This window comes from Saccostrea echinata, unplaced genomic scaffold (genome assembly GCF_033153115.1).
Source record: "Saccostrea echinata isolate AGI-Se365-2 ecotype Australia unplaced genomic scaffold, CSIRO_AGI_Sech_v1 ptg000036l, whole genome shotgun sequence".
NCBI classification, from domain to species: domain Eukaryota; kingdom Metazoa; phylum Mollusca; class Bivalvia; order Ostreida; family Ostreidae; genus Saccostrea; species Saccostrea echinata.
Window position 1 is genome coordinate 9,270,696 of NW_026889785.1, and position 25,692 is coordinate 9,296,387.

At 34.9% G+C, this 25,692-nt stretch overlaps 1 pseudogene; it reads right to left on the reverse strand.

The window, feature by feature from the left end:
- Positions 1 to 7,001: 7,001 nt before the first annotated feature.
- On the reverse strand, positions 7,002 to 8,020 carry LOC133199996 (uncharacterized; annotated as a pseudogene).
- Between the last annotated feature and the right edge of the window lie 17,672 nt (positions 8,021 to 25,692).

A 25,692-nucleotide genomic window follows, 5' to 3' on the forward strand; every position in this document is an offset into this window, starting at 1 on the left:
TGTTTGGGGGAGGGGCTCTTTGATTATTTGCATTAATTCTTTGAAAATCTTCTTCTCTACTCCTGGGTATTAAATAAACTAACTTAGTGCATAGTTATGATGAGCATGGTTGCCTCTTCCAAAGTTGTGAATTTCATGGCCCCTGGGTCAGGGTTTCTGGTGTCAGGGTGGGGCTCAATTGATATATATAGTGAAAATGCATTATTTCTTTGAAAATCTTCTCTCTCCTGAATATTAAATAAACTAAGTACATAGTTATGATGAGCATGGCTGCCTCCTCAGAAATTGTGAATTTTGTGGCCCCTGGATGAAGGGTTCTGGTGTTAGGTCGGGGCTCTAATGATATATAAGGAAAATGCATAAATTCTTTCGAAATCTTCTTCTCTGCTCCTTGGTATTGTTCAAACAAAGGATTGATTGATTGATTGTATATTGTTTTACGTCCCATTCGAGAATTTTTCACTCATTTAGAGACGTCACCATATACCGGTGAAGGGCTTCAAATTTTGACCATTACTCGGCACTCAGGGCCATTGAGCAGTGAGAGATCTTTATCGTGCCAACGCCTGCCGTGACACGGGGCCTCGGTTTTTAAGGTCTCATCCGAAGGACCCGCAACTTTCACTTCAAAGTGCCGAGCGCATGGCGAAGGAACAGTTGCTACCTATTTTTTATCGACTTAGGTCTGTCGCGGCCGAGATGCGAACTCACGACCTCCCGATCACGGAGCGAGCGCTCTACCGACTGAGCTACCGTGAACGGTATTCAAACAAAGGAAGTGCATGGTTATGATGAGAAAGAATGCCTCTTTCAAAATTGTGAAATTCATGGCCCCTGGGTCAGGCGTTCTTTTGAGGGGAGGGGGGGGGGCTCTATTGATTTTATAGTGAAAATGCATAATTTCTTTCAAAATATTTTTTTTCTGGTAATAAAGCAAAGAAACAAGAGTATAGTTATGATGAGCAAAGTGCTTCTTCCAGAATTATTAGTTCATGGTCCCTGGGTAAGATTTTCTGGTGTAAAGGGGGAGGGGGGCTTTATTTATTTAATAACATAGTGAACATGCATTTCTTTGAAAATCTTGTATTCTTCTGGGCATATTCGAGGCAAACAGAGTAAAAGTTTTAATATGCAAGGGTATTTTTACCAGAATTTTGAACACCTGGATTATTTAGTCAAGTATTCTGGTCCTGGCCAGGGCTCTATGAACTTGTATTCTGCTGAGCAAAGTTATTCCCCTTTGCCGTTCACCTTTGATAATTAATCACTGTAAATAATGTATTTGAAAGGTTAATAGAATAAGAGAATTATGTAAGAATATATGTTGTATAATACAAAAAGTACTTTCATAGTTTTAATGAGCAGGTAGACTTGGAAATAATAGATGAATAAAAGTGAGGCAAAAATAACATCTTTTTTAATGTTCTTCAAAGGCCAAGAGAGACCAATGTGAGAAGTAATAATATGGGGTTAAAAATAGAGATTTTGTTAATAGTCTGCATGGTAATAGTGATAAATGGGGGACAGATAGATTCTATACCAATTATTTTGTTGATGCTTATCATACTATTTTTCTTGCTTTTGGGCAACAAAGCTTCATTCATCAGTGTATGGATCCTCTGAATTGTTGTCTTGTACTCAGGTGACCGTTAAGGCCCTTGGGCCTCTTGTTTCCAATATTCTAGCATAAATAAATAATTCTTAAAGATTCAGGACTAGTTTTAGTATACAAAATATTTATCTTTAACACTTTAATATAAATTTTACTCTTAATTCACACAAATTAAACAGAAATAATGGATTGAAATTTGAGGGCGAGACAGACCCTTGACAACGGGCTGAGACAGAGATATCTCAGAGACAGTCCTAGTTCCAAGAGGCTGTCTCACCTAGTCCGAAACGCCTGTATCAGGGCTGATTCACTACTAGGTGTATGATGTAATAAACAGGACTGGTACGAGAAAATTTGATGCTTTACTTGCTAAGGTATGACTTGCATACGAAAAGGAAAAGGAGAACTCATCATTTCTAGAAGACCTAAAGAATTCAGGCAAGTGACTTTTGGCCTCTTCACATAACTAAGATTGGATCAATCTTAAATACCTAACCAATCTTAACAAATTCCATTCTTCTGGTATGCAGAGTAACGAGACTACAGCTGAATCTTCTTCTCCAGATCCGTTGAGGACACAAAGCAAAAGAAGTTTGCAGTTAAAGGCTGAAAAACTAGCAGGAAGAGTAAATATTGAAGAGAATACCAAACTAGTTGAAGTTCTTGAAATAATGATAAGAGATGAGGTTAAACTTGTTTCACAAGGGGATGAGCTGATATGTGCACTTAGAGAATCATGGATGAGGCGCGTATTATGGTAACAAAACAGCACTGTGCGTCACAATACATGAGATTAATGGCAAAGTTTTTTTTATGATTTAAGAAATCCATTAGAACAGGGTTGCATGTCCCTAGTCTAAATAATATCTGTTTGGAGTACCACAGCAAGGGGCCAAAATGACCTTGACGTAGAAGGTCATCAACGCGTTTATAATAGGCGCTTCCGCCTGAAAAGCGTCACAACACATGAGATTAATGGCAAAGTTTTTTTTTTTATGATTTAAGAAATCCATGAGAACAGGGTTGCATGTCCCCAGTCTAAATAATATCTGTTTGGAGTACCACAGCAAGGGGCCAAAATGACCGTGAATTAGAAAGTTATCAACGCATTTATAATAGGCGCTTCCGCCTGAAAAGCGCATATTTTTTTCCTTTGTAACGAATGTCACATCCTCAGCCCCCCCCCCCCCCCCTGAAATGTGTGCAACGAGCGCCTGGATGCAAAACACTGATGCCGATCTTTTAAAAGTACACTAGACTTGTAATCAATGATATAAAATATATATTATTTTTGTGGATGAAAAAATCTCTAGAAAAAAATGAAGTTATCTTAAAATGTCTCTATATTTAAAGATATGAAATATTAGATGTCAAATTAATTCTATGGCGAAGGATCAGTTTTAAATACCACTATACAGTTGAAGAGGCTTATGTGTCTCTAAGCAGAGTAAAAAATATACAGGGACTCCACATCTTAGATTTTCAACCAAAAAAGATACGTGTTAATAAAGAGGTACTACAAGAAATGAAACGTTTAGCTGGAAAAAAAATCATTAGAAGATAGTGAAACTTCTTTGCATTAGGTGTTAACCATAAATCCATTCTTATTTCAATGATGAACGAAAGATCCCTGGTCTTACTTTTAGAAGATGTCTTGCATGATCCAGTTCTTTCAATTGGCGTCATAATTTTATTAATATTATGAATCCTGTGGAAGATTACGCCAGGCGATGGGCGATGGCCAATCACGAAAAAAAAAGATGTTGACACTTTGTCATCATGGATTAAGAGCATCAGATGGATGCTGAAATCTCACATTAAGCGATTGAGGGGTTGTATGAAAACTGTTTATCCTTCTGTCTTGAAAAATTCAGAAGTCAAAAAGGAATTAGACAGATTATACAATCAGTATGTACTGGTTCTAGCTGACAAAGCTGGTAACAATATAGTCTTTGTTTGTAAGACTCAGATGTATTTAAGAGGAACTAGGGTTTAATTCTACGGGTGGATATCCAACTTATATCTATACCTCCCTTTCTAAGGAGGAAATTCTTCAAAATCGTAACTCGTAAACATACTTACCTTGTCATTGGTCATTTACAAAATTATTTTGTTGAAAAGCACTCTGATTGTACACACAAGTACACTGAGGTTGACATTAAAAAGATGCTTGAGTTTCTGATTGACAATATCTATGTAGTTTAGGAGATAGGTCTTCCAACATTTTGTCGCCCGCGTGACGCAGTGGTAAGAGCATCTATGGCGCGGAGTAAAAAGTTGATCCTTACGTCGCGGGATCGAATCCCACTGCGGGACGTGGAGGCCGGTCCTTCGGATGTTTGTTTGTTTGTTTGTTGTTTAACGTCCCTCTCGAGAATTTTTCACTCATATGGAAACGCCACCACTTGACGGTGGAGAGCTGCAAATTTTGTCCTGCGACACGGGACCTCGGTTTATACGGTCTCATCCGAAGGACCGGTCTCCACGTCCCACATTGGGATTCGAACCCGCTGTCCTTCGGATGAGACCGTATAAACCGAGGTCCCGTGTCGCAATAGGTGCTGGCACGAAAAAGACCCTCACTGCTCAATGGCCCTAAGTGCCAAGTATAGGTCAAAATTTGTAGTTCTCCACCGGAAAGTGGTGGCGTCACCATATGAGTGAAAAATGCTCGAGAGGGACGCTAGACAACAATCAATCTGTTGCAATTCCCATGGGAACCAATTGCGCCCCCTTATTGGCAGACCTATTTTTGTATTAATATGAAACAGAATTTATTCAGAAACTTCTACATGAGAAGAAGAAAACACTTGCTGTGGCTTTCAACTGGACATTTCGATACATCGACGACGCATTATCAATTAACAATCGTTACTTTCATATGTAGACTCGATATATCCCAGTGAGCTTGAAATAAAAGATACCACCGATTCTGACACATCTGTTTTATATTTAGATATTTTACTAGAAAAAGACGTTAATGGTAACTAAACAACAAAGCTTTATGATACGTTTGTTTGTTTGTTTCTTTGTTGTTTAACGTCCCTCTGGAGAATTTTTCACTCGTATGGAGATGCCACCACTTGCCGGTGGAGAGCTGCAAATTTTGTCCTATACTCGGCACTTACGGCCATTGAGCAGTGAGGGATCTTTTTCGTGCCAGCACCTACTGCGACAAGGGACCTCGGTTTATACCGTCTCATCCGAAGGACCGGTCTCCACGTCCCACAGTGGGATTCGAACCCGCGACGTAAGGATCAACTCCTTACTTCGCGACTCTAGAGCAGACGCTCTAACCACTGCGCCATGCGGGCGACTTTTATGATAAGCAAGATGACCTCAACTTTTCAATCGTCAACTTCCCTTACTTATGTAGCAATATACCCTATCACCTGCATATTGGGTTTATGTCTCTAGGTTGATTCGATAGGCAAGAGCATGCTCTAAGTATGAAGAACTTTTTTAAACGAGATATGTTACTGACAAACAAGTTGATGAAATAAGAATATCAACGACCTTGTCAACAAGTACAACCTATTATTATGTCGTAATGTTAACAGACGTTTTTCATACTAATTATTTGGCCATTATTTACACACTGAATTATCGTTTTTCCGTTATTTAGCGATCATGAGGAGCATACAGCGGGTGTGACCAGTCGGTAGGGGATGCTAACACTTCCATGGCACTTGATCCCACCTCTGTTTTTGGAGGTCCGTGTTTAATCTGCTCCAGATTTGTATTGTTTTAATGGTGTAAGAGGAAGGAAATTTGTTTACATTATTCTAATTTGTTTATATGGAAAAAATAAAGTATTGGATTTTTCGGGATTTGAACCGGGGGCCTTTTCCTCCAGGTAGAGGAGTGTTACCACTGGAACAGCTTGGTTTGTTTTCATTGCATTATTTTACATAACACTGGAAATAACACAGGATTTAAATTTCTAGTACTGTATGTGTACATAAATTAACGTATTCAAAATTTAGCGCAACCACCGTGTATGGATTGGTTGGCGTAGTCATGAATTGGCGCTACAGATGTAGCGATAATGATTGATTGTATGTTGTTTTACGTCCCATTCGAGAATTTTTCACTAATATAGAGACGTCACCATATACCGGTGAAGGGCTTCAAATTTTGACCTTTACTCGGCACTCAGGGCCATTGAGCAGTGAGGGATCTTTATCGTGCCAACGCCAACCGTGACGCGGATTCTCGGTTTTTAAGGTCTCATCCGAAGGACCCGCAACTTTCACTTCAAAGTGCCGAGCGCATGGCGAAGGAACAGTTGGTACCCATTTTTTATCGACTTAGGTCAGTCGCGGCCGAGATTCGAACTCACGACCTCCCGATCACGAAGCGAGCGCTCTACCGACTAAGCTACCGTGAACGGTCAGATGTAGCTCTAAAAAATGAAAATAAACAAAAAATCTTATTGTCTATGAGTTTTAAAAAAAATTAATATCTTACTCTTTATAATTTTTAAACATCGTATTAGATTATCGTGTCCACCTGGCTGAAAATAGCCTTAAGGTATTTATTGTGCGGTTGTAGTTTGGTTGTTGAGCATTTAATCACCGTTTACTAGCAAGTAAAAACAATTAACTTAAGATTTTCTAATTCAGGAGAATAATGTGTAATTATATCAGAGTAATATTGTGTAACTAATACAGCACGTGCATATACATTTGTCAAAGTTCACACATATAGTATGCGGGTCGACACAGTTGAACTGAATGGTTCAAGTAACGTGCCAATAATCCATTTTATATTAAAATTGATGCTCAAAAGTATATTTGGGAAAAAAATCACATTAAACATGAATATATATTTACGTACATTTCATATATACGCCTATTGCATGGTGAAATCGATAACGACTAAATAGGGCTCGGTGTTCGAGGCCGATAAAATGGCAGATCGAAGCAAGTAAATGAAAAATATTATATCGTATACATTTATTAACGGTCATCATGAATAAGCGCATCGCTGTCTGCGCCAAAGCCGCTAAATTATGAAGCCCGTTTTTTTAAGTACACATACAGTATTTCAGAGACCAGAAGAGCTTATGCGATAGTTAGTTGTCCGTCGTCCGTCCGTCTGAAAACAATTTTTCAAAATGCTACTCCTCCTACATTTTTGGTCTGATTTCAACTTGGCAAACAAGTACACTACACTAAGATTCATAATTCTGTGTATCGGATTTTGATTTCGATGAACGGTGTTGCCATGGTAACTAAAAATAGAAATTTCTGTGAAATACTTTCAAAATGCTACTCCTCCTACAGTTTTGGTTTGATTTCAATATAACTTGGCACACAAGTAAACTACACTAAGATACATAATTCTGTTTATCAGTTTTTGATTTCGATAAATGGTGTTGCCATGGTTACTTAGTTTCTGTACAGTCTTTCTCTCCATTCAATCTGTTGATAGGTATAGACCCAGTTCCTCCCTTTAGAACTTTTAAAGTACCTACAATCAGGAAGAAGCTGTGATCAAGTGAGAGGTTTTCATGACTAGTCAAAACATTCTGCAAATGCTCCATAACGCCTTTCCCTGTAAGGATTTTTAGGGGTCTGAGTGGTACGTAAATAGGATTGGTCAATCCTTTGTGATGAATAAGAACGCGTCCTATATCTAATGCGGGTTCGAGCCCTTGAGTGGCTTGAGAAAGGACATCATCGAAAGTGGACTCCAATTCTAAGTGAAGGTCTGACAGTCTCGCACTTTGCTCAGGAGCATCTGCATTAAATCGCACTTCATAATTTTTATCAACGGCACTATTTTTTGAATGTTTTAAAGGGTATATGGTATTGGTTTTTCGGCACCAAAACCAATCTGTCATGGACAGGGTTCAGAATATGTACGTTTCTCTGTATCAATTTTCATAGTTGAAATTTCACAATGATTCGAGTTAACTTGAAGCCGTCCTTCTGCCAAAGTCAATTCCCTACCAAATGTAATGGGTGACCATGGTTTTTTATCAGTGTAGTCTATCTGGTCCACCTCGTGAAACAACTCATGAAATCGGAGATCTGATTGACTGTTCAACTTCTCACCACAGTAGGAACACAAATACTCTTGTACCTTTGAGAAATAAAATGTACAGCATAACCACATTAAGTTAAAGTATGCTTTTTACATCATTATTAACACTTTTGAATAAAAATAATGATAAACGACTAAATACAGATCTATTAAACTAACATATATGTGGGGTTTTTTTTCTTTTACACCCCCCCCCCCTTTAATTGAAAAATAATTGATCTATATCTTTGCAACTCTCTGCCATATCAAAAATCTCGTTTTTAGAGTTACCTCTCCTTGCTCGTGTTCATTTTCGTGATCTTGACCTTCCGCATAATCTTCAAACTGTATTCCACAGTAACCACACATAAATGACATCTACCAATTAACAAAATGTTTAACATTATGCAGTGTTCACAAATAAACATAAACCAATAAGAAAAAGAGAAATGAGACTTACAAGCATTCCTTTTCAGTAGGGGATATTATTTATAAAAAAAACCGTCAAAGTTCCGAAACTTCATCATAAAAAAAAAAAACTTGCGTTTCCGCATTAACAATTTTGCTTCTTTGACTTGCAAAATACCGGTGTTTGTAGTAGTTTTTAATTTATCCATTGATTTCAACGACTCCATTAAATTTATTTTGTTGTCAATACAATTTAACCTACATGTTCATCATCATGCACTAGAGTTGTCGTTCTTTCCCTGTGTTCGGCTTCATGCTCTCTGCCTTCTAGAAAATTTTGAAATCGCAGCCCGCAATAAATACAAAGTAAGTCGGACATCTGCAGTATAGTATATACACCTATTAATTTCTTGTTTTCTCAAGATTAAATTAATTTCCTAAGAATCGTCAGACTTCTTTATTATATTCTCTTTGTGTTTATCAGTGGTGGATCCAGAAATTTTGAAAAAAAGGGGGGGGGGGGGGTAGGGGCCCACAGTCACACCAAAAAACATTGATTTATAAAATATTGTGTATTTTTTTGGACACAAAAGGGGAGGGGGGGCTGGGCCCCTCCTCTAAATCCGCCAGTGTTTATAGTCGATCAACAAATATTTTTTGTTAAAGTAAATATAGATATCGTTGTTCATTTTCTTGTGTTTGTCTTTTTTGTACTCTAGCTTCTACAAAATTTTGAAATCGCAACCCACAGTAAATATAAAGGAAGTTATTTTCTCAAGATCATATTAATTGCTTAAACACAACAGTTATTAAAAAAAGTGAATAAAGATATCATTGTTCAGAATTCTTTTATTAATTACAAAATATTCATCCAGCAAAAAAGCACATCAATTTACATTTACCCTTGACTATTTACAGATGTCTCTACCGTACGAAGTTATATAATTATAAGAACTTTGTTATACCTTTTAAAAAAACTTGTTCGTATACAAATCTTTACGAAAAAAAAGTTCAACATATCTATTGTCCCTAAACAAATCTATACTTAAAAAAAAAGTCTAACATTTCTAATGTTTTGCCGAGCGGGCATAAAAAAATCGATCTTTGAACGCTGAGCGAGATGTTGGACCTGTCGATGAGATGTTGGACCGCTTACGTTACAGGATGGGCGGAACTTAATCTCATTTTCATTCGTTGGTGTTCAACAGTGACGGACCTGATGTTACACCACGGAAGACAGTACAAAATATATGTATGTCAAAATAATAAGATTAAATGAAAGGTATAACAAAACATCTATTGACTGAGTTCTCGGACAAAATACGTTTTGTCGACCCTCGAACCAAACTGTCTGCCTTCGGTCAGTGTAACGGACTCAGACAGTTTGGTTCTTGAGTCCAACAAAACGCATGTTGACCTCGAACTCAGTCAATAAATGTATAGTATAAATCTAAAAAAAATATACAAGATATTTACATCAATAGGAATGTTGATTATAAATTCATACAAAATGAGTACTGGGATAGTAGTAGTTACTAAGAAACAAAAAAGTACAGGGATATATAAATCCTCAATTTGCATGATACGACAAGAAAAAAAAATCGTAAAAACCATGCAACACTTTTATATATACGTATATATACATAAAACTTACTATCCACTGACGCAGTTAAAAGTCCAAATTAAAAAGAAATCAGTATCAAATAAAAATGCAAGATGACAAAGATTCAACCAATACTGTAATTTACACCGATAATTTCAACGATTAGATAACTTTATAAAATGCAACATCCTAAAATTCCTGATTAAAAAAACATTTTCTCTCATGTTTAAAATTTTAAACTGAATAATATCTATATGTATTAAAACTCTGTAAGTATCTATACGTTTTCAATCATGTATCTGTGTAGTTCTCTTTTTCATACATTTTTTTTTGGTCATAGATCGCGTATTCTTCGAAATTTATACGGACTAGAAAATGTACTCATTTCAATAGGGTCCCTAATTAATTCAATATTTTGTTGTTCAATGACTGAATTAAAGTTAGCCGATATAGCAGGTTCGGTAGACATGTCAAACAAAGAAATTTCTGAGACACTAGTAGAAGATGAAAATAAGGATGGCGTCAGCAGTGGCGAAGGAGGATTTGTGGATGAGGAAGGTGGTGAAACAGGATAAATATAAGGGTGGTGTGGTATTTGCAGCGGTATTGATTCTGGTATTTGGATCATCACTCTAGATCTAAAGCGTCTGGCTCTCCTCTTAATTGTTAGAAGGATTAGACTGAGGGCAAGCACACAGGTCAAGGTAGCTATTGCTAAAAAAAGAAACATCAATTATTATATATTTGCTCTTTGCCTTGATATTGGTTCAAGGTATACTGCAGAAATGTTTTCAACTGACTCGTATTCATTTTCTGCATTTATATCACTAAAGGAAGAATTAGTACAAAAAGAGTCTTCATCTTCCTCAGTAAATTTCATCTTTTCTCTAGTGCATGTATCACTATATACACCTGCTAATTCAGTTAATGTTATTTTATTATTTCTATAGAATGTTGTTTCTTCTTTATGAACTTGATTAATTTATACACTACTAAAGGTGTCAATACTAAGGGTAAAATTATAATAAAGAAATAGTAATAATTAGAAATAGATTTTGCATGCAGTTCACTATATGTTTTATTATATCGATATTCATTACCGACATATATTCCCGTTCTTATGGTTTGACTATCACTGTTGAATTGGTTAGTTGTTTTACGACTGCCACTATATGTGACGGGTGAAGTACTGTCACTATCTGTGACTTCAGCATCCGAAGTACCGGAAGTATACAAACCTACTTCATAAGTTTTTACTTCTCTTGTCGTGGGACCTTTGCGGTTCCATCAGCTGATGTGCCCGTAGTACTCTCTGGGGTGCCAGATCCCCAGAGTCCATCTCGTGTACTGTTCGCTAAAAAATTTTAAAAAAAAGTTATATATCAAGTTCAAATGTATTTATCAATAACATAATGATTACAATATATTAAACATCATGCGAAATTAAAAAAAAAACTATGTACGTTTTGTATCTATTTCTCACCTTCGGGCACCTTTGTGGTTGAATTTTTGTTCTTTTGTTCTTGTTGTACCCTCTGTGGAGCTGTGATATCCTCCGGTATTGACATCTTATCCGATATCTGATTTTCCCGTCTCTGTACCCGCTGTGGGGGTGGCAGATCTTTCGGTAGTGACATCTCCTGTGTTTGCTGAAAAAAAAGGTGAGAAAAGTCATATATCAAGTTCAAATGTATAGCAATAACATAATAGACATCACGCGTTTGCATACAGATCCGAAAAAAAAAACATTATGTAATTATATTATAACATAAATGCTTTTCTAGGTTCAGTCTGCGCAGGTAAGTAAACCTTGTACGATTCAATTATTTCTTACATTTTGATAGTGACACAAGCTGTAGATTATACAAAGGCGGATATCGTGTTTATCGTTACTACCTGCGCAGCCATCTAATCTTACATTATTATTATTTTAAAAAACTTACCCTTGCATGATATTGTTTCAACTCTTTCTGGTTCTTTTGACAGTAGTTCTACCGAAATTCTTGCAGGTACTTTCAAATATCAGACGCTAGTCTCAATTTGAAGACCTGTATGCGATTCGTAGTCGATTCTACAAAATGATACACAAAAACAGGATTTTCGCAGTAAAAACCCCTTGTAGATTCCCTGCAGCATCGGATATACAGTCGACATTCTTCTTGCAAAGTTAAAGACAATACGATTGTCCACAAAAAAAAAAATCACCTTCCTCATTTGAACCATTGTGGCAGAGTGTATCTGATAATTTTGTATGGGTCGCAATTTTATCACTTATTATCTTATGAATCACTTTTTTCACAATTAAAAAATATAGGGTTATATCATTCATTCTACTACAAGACCTCACATATTTAACCAAAAAAAAATACCAACACAATGAATGGAAACATTGTTTGTAATTAATTAATTTTAACGTGTTTATCATTCCTATATTTACATAGTAGAGGGGGAAATTTTGCTATCATATTAAGTTTTCAACAGATAGGTGATCTGAGGTCACACTAACTGGTATTAATGTTCACGCTGACCTGGTACATACTATATTGCCCTGATTATCAATCTACACGAGTATTTTTTTTAAACTCATTCAGTCTTACATTCATACTTCTCACGGTTTACGTTAAATATGTAAATTGAGAACATCGCTGTATATATATATATATATATATATATATATATATATATATATATATATATATATATATATATATCAGATACACTGAGCGGATCTAAACACCCTTAATTCATTTTCTATGTAAATTATAATTTACTATAATCATATCTCAAGTATTTGCAAACTCTTTGTAAATCTAATTTACCTTAATAAAGACCTAGCACCTGCGCACAAATATGCACATTTTGTTAAATACATTAGCATGTATGATTATAAAAAATTGCATATAATTTATTTTTCAAATGAAGTATCCTAAGATTTTTTCACATTTTTCAGCATTGTTTTTTATCTTTATTAATAACAATTGTATATACAAGTGTACAATTAAAAAAAAGATGCTGTGTAATACGTAATATAAATTTCATATCCATAATTTACCCATTAATAAATTATTTCGTTTGAAATCATTGTACTTTTTTAAAGATATGTCATTGATGTAGATTTTGATTAAAAAAAAGTCTTAGTTAAGTTCCGTAAAATGTTAAATATCATTGACTGTTTTTCCATTCTCGTCACCATTTTTCATTTAGACACCAAAGTTTTCGGACAAAAAAATCTTTAAAAATATGGAAAGTTCAATCAGGTATGAAATTTAATAATGAAGTACCGTAATTGTGTTATCTATTTTTCTACCCTAATTTATCAAAAAATAATTTAGATTCTGTATACATGATATAAAGTAGTTCAATATTTCTTCTTTTAGAAACGCAAAGGATCTTTCACCGGAAAAAAATTAAGATCTCTTTAACGTTATGGTAAGTACATTTAAATATTTTTTTTCACCAGATATATAGTTTTTTTCTTTATATTTCAATTTTTGCGTTGTATATTTGAGTTAAAATCACTTTTTAATTATAGCAAAAAGAAATGCAGTTTGAATGAAGCAGAAGATGATCAAAAGAAAAAAACATAATTGCAAAACCAGGAAGAGCAAAAAAAAAGAAAAAGAGGAGGAGGAGGAAGAAGAAGGAGAAGAAGACGGTGAAGAAAACGGGGGGGGGGGGCGTAGAACAGGAGGAAATGAAAATGGAGTGTTAAAAAAACTAAAAAAAGAAACTATGATTGTGATATATTGTTTTTGGATGTTTTATATTCTCATAAAAAACGTAAGTTTAAAAAAAAAAAACATAAGTAGGGATTTTTCAACCAAAATAATTGTCAAAGTTAAAAGTGTAAAATGAAAGATAAATTTCCAAGAAAAGTAACCGTAAAATTTGGCAGTCATGCAAAATTGACGGAGTTATCTTTCTTACATTTCTCATACGTTACAAGTTGTTTTTTTAATTACTTTTTGGGAAGTTTTATTAAAATTGAAAAAAATTATTTATCGAAGAAAATAATATGTTTAATTACATCTAAAGGAAATTACTACTTTATGTTTGTGTTTTTTTTTACTTATGTCTATTTTACAAGTTACATATCAAAGTAATTGACTACCTCCTTTTCTGTGTCTGTATTATCTCTGAATTGAATATTTACGGCATCTGTCTACTTTTTTTCTTCACGTCTTATATATGATCTATTAGTTGGATTTCATAATTTTTATTTATATTTTATTCTTCATATATAAAATATTCCTAAAAATAAAATTGATGTCTTTTTCTAAAGAAAGATCTCTCACGATGCGTGTATAGTAAGCGCATGAAATACCCGATATTAGAGTAAACATGGCAGAGTTATTTTCCATGCATCGTTTTCAGTGTCGAGTTAGTCTTTGTCATTTTTTTTAAATACTTTTTTCCTTAAAGATATTTTTTTTTAAAAGTCTATAATATGTTAAATAATTTTTTCGATAAAAAGAATAATACGATGTTGTATCAAAGTTCTTAAAGAATATTTTAGCTTATCATGGAACATACGTCTGTAAATGTGGTATCTTTTCGAAAAAAAAAAATTTGCTGGCCATTAAAACGGCCGTTGGGTTTAGTCATTAATCATGACTCTATTTTTTCTGTTCTTCTTCGTTCTTCTCTTCGTATTCATGGTCAAATACAAAAACAGCTTCACCGTTAACCCACCGCATTCTCCCTGATGGTCGTTGTTCTTCTTTTAATTCTTGATCCCAATCTTCTAATCGAGGGATTTCGTGGTCTCTTATAATCAAACTTTGTCTGATTGCCATTCTTCTTCTATTTTCAAAATCAATATTATCATCCCTTAAAAAACATTTATATAATAAATATTAAAATTTATGCTGACATAAACGTTCTATATTTAGAAAATGATATAGCAGACGGGTTTGCACAACCTTGCGCTGCGCACGTTTGGACCATTGCACACTAAAAAAACAAAGAAGATATTACACTATACGTCAATAACCAATAAAATCAATAATAGAACTTGTGTACGCATGCTCAATCATCATCATCATCTTAAGATCACACCACCTTTACGTAATCAAATCTACAACAAGACCTAATATTGCATCATACACCTATATTTAAACCATCCGCCATCTTAATTCTATAAATAAATATGATTCATAAATTACATCATCTTACGTCATACATCTAAAATTAGACCATCCGCCACTTTGATTCTATATATAAATATGATTCATATTATACATCAGCTTACGTCATACATCTATAATTAGACCATCCGCCATCTTAAATCCATCTGAAAGGATATATATGCAGCAAATGAGGAAGAATATGAGCAAAGATAAAAAAAAATGGTTAGATCAGCATAATATAAATGGATGATAAGGCATATCTGAAATGAAAACAACTGCTTGCCACCTAAAATAATTTATAATAATTTGTATATATTTATGGTTTTTGTCTGTTTCTGTAGGCATCTCAGATTCTCCTTCACTATCCTGCTTAAACATTTCAACAAGCTCCTCATCTATATTAGTGCCTCCTTCACTGTCTGTAAATACATCCTCCGGAACATTGTCTGATTGAAAAATACCTTCAGCATGCAGAGCTTGTACACAATCTTCCGTTTTGAAGAAGTTGATGGCATTTCTACAGCCATTGGTTCGTAAACTGATTCAGTATTTCTGGATTCCTCCACATTCCCTCCATTATTCTGTTCACATAGAATTCTTTTAAAATACTTGCTGGATAATGCCTCCTTGCAATTTGTGCAATATTTTCTTTTTCTTTCATAATGATTTATCATAGAACTGCAAACACAGGATTGGGTACTTTCAAAAAATTGTTTAATACTTAATATTTATAAAAAATGAAAAAGACAGATTATGAATATGTTAAAAATTACTATGATGTAGCATTTACATGTGATTTACATTATATTATTTCTGGATAAGCATGCACGTTTTAGAGGAATCTGAGATTTTAGTTTTATAGATCAAGACCGCACTGATCTGATATTTTTTATTAAGGTCACCTCATCTACTGATGTAACAAAATAATTTAGCTTACCAAATTCTTATTCAGATGTTTTGACAACAGACATACAATTTTTTTTTCAAATTGATCCTAATCACAATATAGGTCTTGGATTCTTTCAGAAGGGTCATCAAACAGATCCGTTGAAGAAGAAGCAGTTGTTGTTGCTTTTGTATCGTACTGGAGTTGTAAATAAGGGAGAGTCAAGAATGTTACATAACACTCTCCACATGAGTAGCTGATTTCTTCGTCGTAGTTTGACTAAGTTGTGCAGCATTTAAAAAATCAGGTAAAAATACTTTTGCTTATTATTACTTAATAATACCGTTTGCCTGTTAGATGCCCAGGAGCAGAGAAGATGTTCAAACAATCATTAGATTTTCACTACAGATTTGGATCCCATCCAATATTAAGGACATACGCAATGTACCTTACGTACTGATAATTTTTCAAGATATTCTTGATTTAAGATTATAGTGCCATCAGATGTTCATAGGCAAAAAAATTCTGCATGCAATACCAGGGGTTTCGAAAAGATATCAACTGATGAAAATTCTTGAATGATTCAAACAAAAATATATTAAAATTACGAAACATTATTCTAGATTTTTTTTAAATCCAAACTTGTTTTAGAAGAAGTGTACAATACCATATATAGACATAAAAATATACCGTAGTACACAGTTCCTTTAAGTATTGGAACTCTTTCAACTCCAAGGAGAAATGCAATAAAGTTCAAACTACGTTCTGTATGTCCTTAAGAAATTAAAATTTTGAAAGTCACCCCTACTCATCATAACCATACACTTGTACGTTTGCTAAATGCCCAGGGACAGAGAAATATACATTAATGTGTCTGTTTCTAACATCAGAACCTTCGTGTAGAAGTTTTTACCTGCTGTTTGTGGTTTTTACATATATTGTCCAATGATCATTGTCCAATTGAACACAGACAAAATCTGACACAAATTGAGTATTCATTATCATATCTGAAATACGGTTAGCACCATTATTTTTATTCACTTGAATTCCCTTGTCTTTGAAATAAACAAGCTTAAGTAACTTCATGTTTTCACAGGTAGGGACATTCCTATTTCTAGTAGCTGTTAAACTATTGTCCATAAATGCAAGATCATTTTATATGAAATACATTTCCTCAATATATTGGACCAAAAAAAAAAGGGGGAAAAGATGGACGATTGTCTCTCTTGTACCTGGACTCTCTAGTAACCTATGGCAATTTTGTATGCTGTTTTCACTAAGGCCAATATGACGAAAGTTTTCCAGTTGTAATCGAAGCGTTGATTCAACCAATTCTGGGCTCCCAAACATTTCATCTATGCGTTCTCATATCATTTTCACAGCACTGTTCACTTCTCCAGGATTAGCATACTATATTAATTGCCAAATACCTACATAATTATTTTGTGCTAGAATGAGGGGTCCAGTCCGTCGAAAATATCAAAAGTTCAGCGATGTCCGCTTCACTATAAATTCTGAATTTTTAAACACGTGTAGCTAATATTTCTACTATTCTCAAAAGTGCTGGGAGCTGGTTGTGCATTGTTTATTTATGCCGTAATGTAACATTATTCCAGTGCGTATTATATCTATGTCTGAAGTTTATAGAAAGACGGCTAAATTTTACACAATTCCCGAGCACGAGGAAGTTGCTCCCAGCACTTTTCATGTTAAGAAATGTGTCTCGAACAAAACAGAATAAATTGTTAAGGAGAAAGTTACCTGTATATCGTTAAACTTTTACGATCTTTGTGGCAGTACATATATGTTCTAATTTTAAACCTGTCACGTGACAAAAAGGTGATGGAAGCGATGTCGCTTTGGCCGAACTCATCAGAGACTTGATATATACAAGTGTAAACACTATTTAAATTCATCAAAATTAATGCTTTTTTTAAACAGCGGGTGAGATAAATAAATAGATTAACTCTTCTTAGTGGGTGAGACTATTGTAAGCATATAGAAAAAGCCTGATGAATGGCTGGAGACTACTTTGAGCCTTTGGTATAAATATATAGAAAACACCTATAAGAAAGCAACTAGAGGATAATGCCGTCACTGTCTGCTTCCATGATTTTAAATGATATATTGACAGATGTACGTATTTATAAATTAAATATATATTTATACCAAAGACTCACAGTAGTCTCCACCCACTTATGGTAATCCTTCTTGGTGGGTGAAGACTACTGCGAGTCTTTAGTATAAATATATAGAGAAAGTCGTCTGAGTGGGTGGAGACTACTTTGAGCCTTTGGTATAAATATATAGAGTAAGCCTTCTTAGTGGGTGAAGACTACTGTGAGTCTTTAGTATAAATATATAGAGAAAGTCGTCTGAATGGGTGGAGACTACTGTGAGCCTTTGGTATAAATATACAGAGTAAGCCTTCTTAGTGGGTGGAGACTACTGCGAGTCTTTGGAATAAATATATAGAGCATGCCTTCTCAGTGGATGGAGACTACTGTGAGCCTTTAGTATAAATATATAGAGTAAGCCTTCTTAGTGGGTGGAGACTACTGCGAGTCTTTGGAATAAATATATAGAGTAAGCCTTCTTAGTGGGTGGAGACTATTGTGAGCCTTTAGTATAAATATATAGAGTAAGCCTTCTTAGTGGGTGGAGACTACTGCGAGTCTTTGGAATAAATATATAGAGTAAGCCTTCTTAGTGGGTGGAGACTATTGTGAGCCTTTAGTATAAATATATAGAGAAAGTCGTCTGAGTGGATGGTGACTACTGTGAGTCTTTGGAATAAATATATAGAGTAAGCCTTCTTAGTGGGTGGTGACTACTGCGAGTCTTTGGAATAAATATATAGAGTAAGCCTTCTTAGTGGGTGGAGACTATTGTGAGCCTTTAGTATAAATATATAGAGTAAGCCTTCTTAGTGGGTGGAGACTACTGCGAGTCTTTGGAATAAATATATAGAGTAAGCCTTCTTAGTGGGTGGAGACTATTGTGAGCCTTTAGTATAAATATATAGAGAAAGTCGTCTGAGTGGATGGTGACTACTGTGAGTCTTTGGAATAAATATATAGAGTAAGCCTTCTTAGTGGGTGGTGACTACTGTGAGCCTTTAGTATATAATATATTGAGTAAGCCTTCTTAGTGGGTGGAGACTACTGTGAGCCTTTAGAATAAATATATAGAGTAAGCCTTCTTATTGGGTGGAGACTACTGTGAGCCTTTGGTATAAATATATAGAGAAAGCCTTTCATCTTATTAGCATATTTGGCAAGATGTATAATTAAATGGGTGAGTCATACTATATAACTATAAAGTATGTTGTAGTACAGCATATATACCACTACTGATCGGAATTGACAGAGACAGTGACTTTTCACACAATAACTACCGTCATGATGGAAAAAACTGGCTGTTAATTTCAGTAAGTTAACTTTTTTAATCCTATACTATTTTTTTAAATGACCACTTGATGTCTAGATATTTAAGAAACAGAGTGAAGAAATAAAATTTTATAAAAAATGGAATTTATTTTAAGTATTGGCGTTACAAATTTCAGACGCTCCTTGGATGATTGCCGCTGGCATTTCATCAGTGGTTGTGATTTTTATATAATTTTTATCGATATATTTTTTAATCATGATGTTTTATTGAGCGAGTCAGAAGAGGAGGAGGCCAGCAGGAACCAGAAATAGAACTTGGTCTTGGTATAAAGAGACTGAGATCCATTGATGAGATTAATTCCTTTCTTGTTCATGGCTATCCTGTTCTTGTATTTACAAAGCATTTGCTCGAGTTGGCGACAAAAAGAGTCAATTCCAAATGTAAGCTGAAAGGATGTTCTGGAGATGTGAATGTCACTGCAATGTCTATATCTTAAATAGTTCATTCAGGTTTAATGTTTCTCACGTATAGGAATGTGCTCTATCAGCAGAATATATTTAATACGCGGTTTGTGAAATTGGTTAGTGACGTAGTTTAGAATTAAAGGATTGAATTGAACAGACGTGTTTTACAAGTGTCTAGAGCACGATAATCACGGACAGTACATTGGCGACGAGGATAAAAACTGCACAATGGCAAAGGCATTGGGGTTCCCTGCAATCAATCCGTTTGATGTTAAAGGTGAGCAAACCAGTGTTTCACAAAGGTGGGACAGATGGAAGAAAACTTTTGAGTTTTACCTAACAGCGTCCGGCATTACCGATAAAGCGCAAAAAGGCACTGTTTCTACATCCGCGGGAAGTGAGGTACAGGAAATATTCTATACTCTTGGTGACTCGGGAGACGATTTAGACGGCGTTAAAAAAAGTGGACGAGTATTTTCAACCAAAACGGAACAGAGATTTCCAGCGCCATTTGTTCAGGAACGCGGCACAAGGTAAAACAGTAAAAAAAAAGTGATAGTTTGATCAAATTGATCAGTTGATGCATCTTGGGTCCTCAGAGTAGGGAGATCGAGAAGTAGGTGACCGTGACCAACTTTAGCAATGTATATGGCTTTATTTAAATATTTTCGTGAACTAATTGGCCTACTTTTGAAAAATTATGGCTGTATTTAAATATTTCAGGTACTAATTGGGAATGGACAAGAGTTCACGGATACCTTCAAAACACCCCGTCAATCGCATTAGATTTTGTCGTCACTGTAGAGTTTGGCATTCATATAAACGATGTAAGAGTGATTATTCACTGGGGTGTGTCAAAATCATGTCTTTCCTACTGGCAAGAAGTCGGCAGGGCTGGAAGGAACGAGGACCAAGCTCTTGCGATATGTTATGCTTACGGGAGATCGCTGAATAAGCAAACTGCAGATGAAAGTATAATAAAAACAATTCAAGAAGCATTTGACCAAAAAAAAAAAATTAGAACATTAGACAAAGTCTATGTCGTGCCTGTCTGTAGGAGATACTTTTTAAAAGAAAGATAGGTGTGACGGTTGCACAGGAACCTGTAAATATCCATTTTTATGTGTTGCAACATTTGTAGAGGTAGTTGCACATGTGAGGACAAAACCTAAGGAAATCTTATGGATATTGAAAAATTATGAACCCCCGATTCTATGCTTATTTTTTGATCTGTAAATGGGCGGGGGGGGGGTGCTAGAAACAACTCACCCATTAAATATACTTGAGGTTTATATTGGTTTGATTGCAGTATCTGCTGGCGTCATTGTTGCCACTGAAGATAATAAAACAATATCATCAATGAGAATTACCACAGCTATCACATTAAAAACGTAAACATATATTTATAATTTATATCAACAAACATACAAACGAAACAATGAAAATAATGTAAGTATTAATATATTTTTCAAGCATTACCAAATTCATTTTTTTTAACCAATATCAAATTCACTTGTTACAAAATTCAGTTTAATACTGGATGCTGTGCGACATTTCCTTCAATTAATCAGGACGAAATAGTTCTAGATTTGTTGACCTGTATTTGACTTATACAGGTCAACAGAGTTCAACCGCATTTTGAATGAATGAACGAATCCGGTGACAAAGATAATGCAAGTCAGTGTTCTACGGTCATTCATGCGTTTAACGTAGCGGAATGGATATTTTTATTCGCATTTCCATTGCAACAAAACACAACTGTGCATCAACATTATGTGTATGACAACGTTTCCGACCTTCCTCATTATATTGATTTCTGAACTGCCATTGTAAGGCCTCTGATAGAGAAGTTGGGGGGGGGGGTTATTAAAACAAGCCATCAACTTTTCAGTAGTGAATAGCTTAATATACACAGGGAAAAGTGGCTCGCATGAACTTCATATAAAATTCGCACGAATATCATGCGAATTCTTCGCATGAGGAGACGAAAAGGACCACGCATGATATTCGCACGAAAATATCATGCAATTTTCACATGAAATTCGCACGAATATCATGCGAAAAGAAATTCTCACGAAATTCATGTGAAAAAAAGAACCCAGGTTTCATATGAATATCATGCGAAGACAAGCATATTTTTTGTACCCCAGATATTAATATCAAGCTATTATCTATGAGTGCCCCAAACCTCAATCCATTAATTCTATCCTTCTTCCTTGGAAACAGAATTTTTGCTTCTTGCAAATGAAGTTTTCTTGAAAAATTCTTTTTTTCTTACTTAGTCAGTTAATCCAGACACAAGTAATGCATGATTATACAAAAAGTAACATTTAATTTGAAAGAATCAAAACTTGTTTTCTGGACTCCCTGACTAAATAAAGACATTTGTGACATCAATTTCTACATTGAAAACTAAAACAATTGATCTTTTTCTATCTTCTTTATTGAGGTTCTCATCACATAAGATTTCTTTATCTTGAGGATTCTGTTGAGAGGGTGTTGTCGTTATACCTGAAAATACAAAAGTAAACAATCTCAGGTTATTGAAATTCATAATGGACAATATTTTTTAAATTAACTATGACTACCCTAGGCCCTTAAGTAGGATTAATACCTCTTGGTCATAATCACCTGTATGCCAAGTATGTTCTCCATGCAGATACTACTCCAATAAAAAGTTGCATTTTCTGAGATAATTCTATCAACTCTATGACCTTGACCTTGTCTTATGACCTCTGTTCTGGAAATGGCATATCTTATGATCATCATCAACCATTAGGGCAGTATGATCTTTGGGAGTTACTTTTTTCAATATACAATTATATTATGTTATGGCCAAGATTTAAACTTCAATTCCTGTTACCTCTACATTGCTTAAATGACCAACATGCAGGGTGTTTCACTGCCTCTAGTCATAATTAAGCAACCTTTGTATTTAGTATATATCCTCATAAAAGTTATGATTATTTTATATTTTAAAAACATATCTAGTTCAAATTACCCTATGTTAGACTTGGGATATACCTTTGAGTCACAGGTGAGTTTTTGTCTCAGGTATGTCTACTGTGTGTCCATCATAGAGTTGTGAATGAAAATAATTTAATACATTTGTACCCTTTTGACCTTGAACATATCTAAAATGCCCTTGGTACTGGCTCAAGGCTCATCTCTGACACAAGCTACCTTTCTATCAGTTATGAGCCTAAGATTGTTTTCTTGGTTACAAAGTCATGTTCAAATAAGAATTTAATTCTCTTATTCCTCTTTTTGAAAGTTTGACAAATCAGTCTGTAAATTCCTGTTACCAGTTAGTTCATATATAGTTACAAAGTGTAGGGAAAAACAAGATGTGTTTGTGAAACACTGATGCCCCCGTATGACAGCTTATGGCGAAGGTTAAAGTTTCTCAAATGCAAGTCAAACTGCAAAGTCGAGAGATCAAAAATGCCCAAACACCAACCATTCAAAAGTTATGGTCAAGGTTAATGTTTTCTAAAAATGGGTCAAACTTCAAGGTCAAAGGGTCAAAATTAATGGTATTCAGGGGGAAGACCTTGTCATAAGAAATATACATGCAGAGTATAAAAGCCCTAGCACCAACTGTTCAGAAGTTATGGTCCAGGTTAAAGTTTTTCAAAAGTAGGTCAAACTCAAAGGGCAAGGTCAAAATTGTTGATGTCCAAAGGAAGGTTTTGTCACAAGGAATACACCTGTGAAATTTGAAAGCCCTAGTACTAACTATTCAGAAGTTTTGGCCAAGGTTAAAGTTTTTTGAAAGTGGGTCAAACTCTAAGGTCAAGGTCAAAAAGTCAAAAATATTTACACCCAAGGAAAGGTCTTGTCAGGATAAATACACATGTGAAATCTGAAAGCCCTAGCACCAACTGTTCAAAAGTTATGGCCAAGGTTAAAGTTGGGTAAATTTTTACAAAAGTGGGTCAAACTCCAAGGTCAAGGTCAAATATGTTGGTACCAAAAGGAAGGTCTAGTCAATAAATACACATGTGAAATATGGACGGATGGGGCAAAAACTTGTATACCCATGAATCTTCGATTACCAGGGCATTACTATAAAGTGGTTTAAAAGATAATTTCCAGACAAAACATGTCTACAGACAGACAAACAGACATGGTGATTCCAGGACACCCTTACAACTTCTTTGTAGGAGCTAGTATATAACTACATTGTAGGGGCAAAAAAGTTTTAGCCTTTACCAATAATATATGGCCCAGTGATCTTGACTTTTGAGATAATTCAATGTTTTACTACACCCACATCACTGTTTTCGTTACATGTATCCCTAAATGCTCTCCCATTGGAAAATGGTTAGTCTGTACATTTCTGTTAAAACTTGAATTTCCTTAATCTGAGACTTAAACAAAACATGAGTTGTGCTAACTGGCCAATATTCCAATGGTTAAAATTGGCATTCAGGTGTGATTCTAGAGAATGTAATACGTACGTCTGGAAAGTGCAAAAGTTTACAACAACAGACAGACAAGTTTTGACAGTAAAAAGCTTACTAAAGCTTCTGGCTTAGATGGGAATAATTAAATTAAATATGTTCAGCTTAATGTCAAATTTAAATTGTCAAAAAAAAAATCGTACATGTATTTACTTACATGTACCATTGACAAATCTGCTTGCATGTATCTTCTAAGGATATAGGTACTCTGGTATTTGAAGCTGTATTGACATGCTAACTGTGCCTACAGTGAAAAGTAAAAATGTCAGATACTGTCAATTCAATAGCATTTGGTTAATTATCTCCTTAGTACCACTGCATTTTTATGCATTTATTCTGTAAATTAGCAGAATATATATAAGAATTATAAGATAAGCCGAAATAACCTGAATGCTTATAGTTCTGCTAGTCTGATTCACATAATTCACAGGAAAAATAATCCTGCTTTTCTGCGGCCTTATCCTGCTTTTCTGCAATTATAATTTTGCTTTTCTATGTTTGATCTTCTATTATGGCCCCACCCTACCCCCACAGGACATGATTTGAACAAATTTGAATATACCTAACCTTACCTGAGGATGCTTCTGAATTTATATGGCTAATCATGGATTTGCAATTCTTTGGAAGAGGATTTTTAACGATTTCTCCTATGTATTCTCATTTTAAACTTTGATCACCAATTATGGCCCCTCCCTACCCCTGGAGGACATGATTTGAACAACCTTGAATGTAAACTATCAAGAATGCTTCCATATAAATATGTCTAATCACTGCTTAACTGTGCTTGAGAAGAGGATTTTTCACATGTATGCCTAACATAAAAATTTGATCACCTATTTAGGCCCTCCCAACCCCCAGGGGTAATGATTTGAACAAACTTTAATTTATACTACCTGACAATGCTTCCATTTAAATATGACCAATCATGGCTTTGCTGTTCTTGAGAAGGAGATTTTTAAAGATTTCTTCTATATATATATTTCTATGTAAAAATTTGTTCACTCATTGTGATCCCACCCTAGCCCCGGGGGTCATAGTTTGAACAAACTTGAATCTACACTACTTAAGGATGCTTCTTCATAAAAATCACCAATCATGGCTTTACTGTTCCTGAAAAGAAGAAATTTTAAAGATTTTTCATGTTTTCCTATGTAAAATTTTGATCACCCACTGTGGCCCCACCCTATCCCAAGGGGTCATGATTTGAACAAACTTGAATCTACATTATGTCAGAAAGCTTTCACATAAGTTTCGTCTTTCTAACCCACTGGGTCTTGAGAAGAAGATTTTTAAATACCCACACCCAATTTTCACTATTTCTTAGTTATCTCCCCATGGAAAGAGGGTATGGCCCTTCATTTGAACAAATTTGAAACCCCTTTACCAAAGGATACTCTGTATTAAGTTTGGTTGAAATTGGCCCAGTGGTGGAGAAGAAGATGAAAATGTGAAAAGTTTATGACAACGACGACAGACGATGGACAAATTTTGATCAGAGAAGCTCCCTTGAGCCTTTGGCTCAGGTGAGCTTAAAACCAATCGGAAAAACAGCATGTAGTAGTCGCAGAAAAGCAGACAGGTTGCGAAAATAAGATGGTGGGAAAAGTATGTCAGCCACATGATCATAAATAACAACATTATTTATATATATTGATGTATACCTTTGCAATAAATATTTCATTCTAGATTTTTTTTTTACCTGTT